This window comes from Apis laboriosa, unplaced genomic scaffold (assembly GCF_014066325.1).
Source record: "Apis laboriosa isolate Shangri-la unplaced genomic scaffold, ASM1406632v1 scaffold4_cov146, whole genome shotgun sequence".
In the NCBI taxonomy this organism is placed as follows: domain Eukaryota; kingdom Metazoa; phylum Arthropoda; class Insecta; order Hymenoptera; family Apidae; genus Apis; species Apis laboriosa.
In genome coordinates, this window is record NW_025223501.1 from 5,963,623 (window position 1) to 5,970,004 (window position 6,382).

Sequence of the window (6,382 nt, forward strand, 5' to 3'; positions counted from 1 at the left end):
GTTGAATATAGGATAATTCGTTTGACATTAATATACTTTTCCTTGAAACAACATTTGTCATAATATTTTATATCATATTAAAATTAATCAGTGAAAACTGATAATTGATTTCTTCAAAATTTTATCCATTTCGTCCATATAAAAACTTCATGTATTCATGGTGTATTTATTTTATTTCTGAAAATTCAAAATAATTAAATTTGAATTACAATTAAAAATGTCACGAAATTGTTTCATCGATCATTTTTTATCTAATCGATGAAAGAATTTTCAAAATTTTCAAAGTTATTTTCGTGTTACAACGTTTTGAATTAAAAAATATTCATCGAATTGAGTCGATTTTTATTCCAATTTAATTTTTACTTCTCAACTTGAAAATAAAGTTATAAATTAAGTACGATGGATTATTCGACACTTTTTTTTTTGTTTTTAAAGATAATTTAATGAAAGAGGAAGCAAGTTACAAGTTTCCTCGAAGCTTAAGAAACTTTTTCTTTTCAGTTTCAAACATGTAAAAGCAATTTCAAAGAAAATCGATGTTTATCAAAGTTTCAGGCACGAACGATTGGCAGCAAGAGGGCATAAAAAAATAACAACATTTGTGCATCTAACGTATATATCATAAATGTTGTAAATTTAAAACTTTTTTAGTTTTTTCAACTTTTCTTTATGTAAAACTGACTATAAAATTTTCCTGTTCAGATTCAAATAAAATTGTGAAAAATGATAGAAGAAAAAAAATATACCTCAAGTTTTTGTCGTGTCATATATCATTGTTTCCTTGAATAGAATTATTCTTGGCAGAAAAATTTTTGAAAAATCTTCAGAGTCTCTTCACTTTTCAAATTTCGTTGCTTTCGTTGAAAAAAAAATAATAATAATTATTATGTAGATATCTATTCGAAGGAATAAAAATATTCGAAGGTAAAATTAAAAAATACATGATAAAATTTCATATTCATATCGTTGAAATTTTTTGCTATCATTTCCAACGCAGTAATTTGAAAAAGAATTGGTTTCCATTCGTTCATCATCAACGCGAGTTATTCTTTTATCAATATTAAATGTTATTCGCTTACTTTTTTAAAAATTATTTATTTATTATATCTTTTTAAAAATATATATTTGCAAGCAATTATATAAGTGAATATTACACATAAATTTTATGATATTTTATAGATGAAATTTACACATGTATAATGCCAATTATTCTATATATTCGAATAGAAAATACACATAACGTGACAAAAATATATTTATAAAATATATAAATATATGGAATACAAAAGTATTCGATATTATCACAATTAAATTTCTTTCTTTTGATTTTCCTCTTTTTAAATATATAAATATGTAAAATATGTAATTTTCATGAAATTACAAACATCCTTTATTTGAGAAACGTCTATTCAAATTTATTTCTTTTACTTTTCATGGCTATTCAAGCCACAACCAATGCTAGTTCTATATATAAAAATTATTTTTCCTCGTTGCGTTTGTCACGTTTGTGATTATTTTATAATATTCCCTCTATCGTCGATTACATCAGATTCTTTTCTCAACGTTTTTCTTTAACGAAGCTTTCTGTTCACAATTTTATGGCACATCGAATTTACGATGTAGAAAAATCCTTTTCGTATATACCTTCTTTCCTATCATTCGCTTCGTTTCTCTATCAATTTATTTTTCTTCTTTTTTATTCCATTCGCGTTATTTCATCGACGTTGCATTCTGTGTAACCACTATCAAAAATTGTTCGTGTTAAATCTAGTTCTAGATTACTGCTTTCAAATAAAAATATATTGTTAATTAGAAAAAAAAAAGAAAGAAAGAAGTGAAAGTTCCTTTCAATTATTATTATTACTTAATGTTAAGAAAAATGGATTGAATCAAATAATTGAAATCTCAATCAAATAAAATATAATAATTAAAATAATATAAAATTCGTTACACTTAATTTTATTTTATTTATTAAACTATTTGTATATTTTACTATTAGTAGCACATTATTATTAATTTAAAATTTATTATTTATTTAATACGATACAAAAAAATACATACCTTTTTTTTTTATTATTGAATTGATATTTTCCTTTAATAAATTTCAATGTTCGATGTTAGAATCAATTCTCTGATTTAATCCATGGTCGATAAGAGATAAAAGTAATAAAATAAAGGAAAAAAGAATATTAGAGAATAGGTTATGAAATGATTCGATTAAAAGAAAGAATACAATACAAGCTATTTGTTTTAATAATCTTTTTCCAACGAGATTCCAACTGACATATTCCATTTTTATAAAATTCCATGGTTTAGTGAAGAAATTCTTCTAATATTACGATAGTTTTTCAACGAACAAGTGACAATCAGTTGGTGAAATATCTGACGAGTATAATGAATAGGTTAAGAATTCATATTTCGATTCAGCTAATTTTTATAAAATGATTTGCGATGTATGTAGTCAAGTTTGTCAAGAAGTTCAATGTCTATTGACTAATGCGGTTTGTTTCTTAATCAATTTCTGATTAAGTATAATTAAAATTATACTACTTTTACATTATATTATATTATATATTACTTTTCATTATAGGTTCATTATAGGTATTCTTATTTATTATTATAGTTTCGAATTTTGATGTGATAAATATACTTTTAAACGCTGCAACTTTTGATCCTTTATAGCATTTACTTTTCCAATTTTTTCATTTTACTTATTGTACCCAAATGTTTGAAAACTATCATTCGAAATACATTTAAATCTGTGGATGTTTGTTTGTGGTTTAACTTCCAAGTTCAATTTATCTTTGTTCAATATAGATTTCTATATTCTACTTCGACACTTATTTTCAAGATTCTCATTTCCAGACTTGAATTTTTATAATCATCATCGAGAAATCCTCTCATTGATAGAATTCAATCTTTTCCGAAAGTTAATCTAATAATATTTCAATATACTTCAGTTATATCGTAATCCAGCTTAAACTTATACAGAAATAATATTCTAAATTTATTCGGTAACACCATATTGTTCACTTCTCAAAAAACAATTAAACTAGTACAAAAAGAAACTTATTACATAAAGAAAATATAAGAAGACAACATCAAAATATGCAAAGCAAAATATAGGTTAAGTAGTTTAAAGTAGAGTTTACAAGTCGCGGTTGATTGTCATTTATTTTAAAATTGACAATTTCATGTAGCACAATTTAATATTTAATAAAGGAAATAAGAACAAGCTATGTTATATAGATATACCTTTGTTTCTACTACACTGAGCTCAGTTCCATGTCGCGTTGTATGGTTCAAAAAAGCGTAAAGACAAAACACAGAATCAAGCGATTACGCTCAGTGACACTCAATTCACGCGTAAATATATGTATCGCATCTTTATATATATAAACTCAATGAGTAAAATAATGAATACCGAAAATGAAGAAAAAAAATAAAGAATATTCGTAAGTGAAGGAAAAAAAAATAAATTTCGATACCTTTTTTTAATTTATTATCTTGAAAGAATGGCTCGTAGTTGAAGGAAAGGATCCCTCGTATCCCTAGCGCGAATTAAAATGACAGTATAGCGTTCAATTTATTTGACGTAGGAGGATGGAGAATCGATGAAACAGAATATATCGAATTTGCAAAATTACTTCCATATATTTTTCTTCAACCTTTTCAATTTTAATTCTCTTTTCTTCTTCATCTAAACTACACATGGACAAACAAATTTTATACGTTTCAAAGTGAGATGATTTTCACTTGTCTTTATTTTTCTCTATCTTTCAGATTATTTTCTTGTGCGCTAACATTCTTTCATTTTATTTCATCGGAAATACTTCTTGATTCATACGCATTGCAATGGTGAAACCGTCGTATTCGAATACTGTGTCACGCACAGGAGTTGTTTCTAATTTTCCATGTGCGAAATTGCGATCGTGCTTATTTTCACGAATTGAATTGGAAATTAATCGGGAAGATAATCGCGTAGCCAAGTTAAAATGGAATCCTGCAACAAGTTTCTCGAACGCAATCTTTTGAATAAATTGCAATATTAATAATGCAAAGAGTAATTTAAAATTTGTTCGAGGAATCTACTGTGAAAATGTTGATCAACCCGTTTATTTATTAAATTTTACAACAACTTCTTGTGTATCATTGTTTTCAAAATTATCTATCTACATTAATCGGAAAAATTGAAAGCACATGATATATAATAAATGTGCAAGTACTTCGATAAAAAATATCCTCTTTTTCTCTTTGCTGAAACGTTGAAAGTATCACATGAATGCACAAGTTTCGTTCATTTTTTTTTTTTTTTTGCATTATTTACGTCACTTCCTCTCTTTCGTTTCTTTTTTTCGGATATAAATAAATTAAATAATGCTTCTAGATCTCAGCGAGATTCGTTCATGTTTTCCATTTTTGCTCGTTAAAATGAAAAGATGCTGGATAAAAAATAAATAGTCATTCGAATGATGATGACTAGTAATAAAACATGATGCAGTTTTATCGTAATGATCGAAATAAACGAAGGAATTGTGAATGAAAAATAACACGGAAAGATATAACCTGTTATGGTGTAAACAACGTATATGTATTTTATTTCAACATTGAACATTCACTAATGTGTATACAATATAATATATTTGTATGTATAATATATAATAATAATTGTAATAATAATATTGTATTGGTATTTATGTATACAAGTACATCATTTTTTACTGCTGCTGTTAAATGTATACACGTGTATGCATTCAATTAATTAATCGGTATAATAATTAATTCTAATGCTTTTCATCGATTAATCGTACTGTATATCTCTGTCTATCCTTTTCTAATTTACGTGTAGATTAATACAGCCCTTAAATCAATTATATATATATATCGATCACTTGTCTGCTTCGTGGATAAAATCTCGTCTTGTTTTATATTTACTTTACACATGCACGCGTGCAACTATTATATATATATAGATATATGTATATATATTTTGCTTTGTACGCACGCGTATGTATAAATATTCCCTGTAATTTATTTTCTCTAAAAAATTATCTACTTCTATGTGTTCAATTATTAACTAACTAACTATTGGTATATCATCGCTTGTGTTACACCTCTCTCTCTTTCTCTCTCTCACTCACTCACTCTCTCTCTCTCTCACTTAAATTTTTATCACAATTATCTGGTATTATCGCGTTGAACGATTATATTCCTCGAGCTTTGCGGATTACGCTTCTTCCTTTCCTTTAACCATTAATCTCTTTCAGTTTTTTTAGGATAAATAAAAAAAAAAATAGAAATAATAGAATAAGAAAATGGAAAACAATGGGAAAAATTTATTCATCTTTCTATCGTTATAAATTTCCCTTCTTTTTATCTTAAAATTTAACGATAATTGCGATTGCAAACAGGATAGAAATTTAGAGGACAAAGTAACTTTTCAAAAAAAAATTTCTTTTTCATCGAAAAAGAAATAAAAAGAAGCGTAATTCGTTTTTCGAACATGAACAAGAAGAAATTTACAAAAAACTTTGGGTCTTTCCCCTCCTCTCCCCCTCCCTTATTATTTAAATGATAAAAATATAATTCTGAATCACACAAGAGGCCTCGAATCAACATAACAATCTTCGTTAAATTTCTATTCTTCTTTCTCGTGTTCGCAGCTCGATCGACTATTTATATATATATATATAAAACTATCGTTAACAGTATTGAATAGTGACCGCTTAAAAATCATTTTTTTTTATTGCTGTTGTTTCGTGCATTGACTCGGGATATATATCGTGAGAAATGGCGCTGAGTAATCGAGTAAATTATAGGTTAAGTTAAATCTTTGTTTATCCACATATCTCTAAATTAATATTTCAAATTTAAATGATCCATGTTTAATAATTATTACATTTTGAAAAGCGTATCTAACCTTTAAAATAAAAGATATTACAATTATTATTGACAATAATATATTGGTTGATGCAAACATTTCCATGTTAATTGTAATATTAATTGCATATATAATATATAATTAATGAGAATTCATCGATCAAATCGTTTACTTTAGATATTAATGAAAATGAAAATTATCCATAGTCGAAATACGTACCAGAAAATGTGTTCATGAATATAAAAGAAAAAAATTAAAAAATGTTTAACATTTAATCATCAAGATTTCACCATGTTCCATATTCTTTTAATTCGCTGAAATCATGCGTACAACCTGAAGAAATAAAATCACACTGAAAGTCTGATTTTCAATCGAAAGTTCATTTAAATCCAATTCGTTTCTGTCAAACTTTTTCAATCAAGGTATGTATATATATATATATATATATTTATAAAGATGTTGAAAGAAGAAAAAGAAAAAAAAAGGAAATATATAAACGGG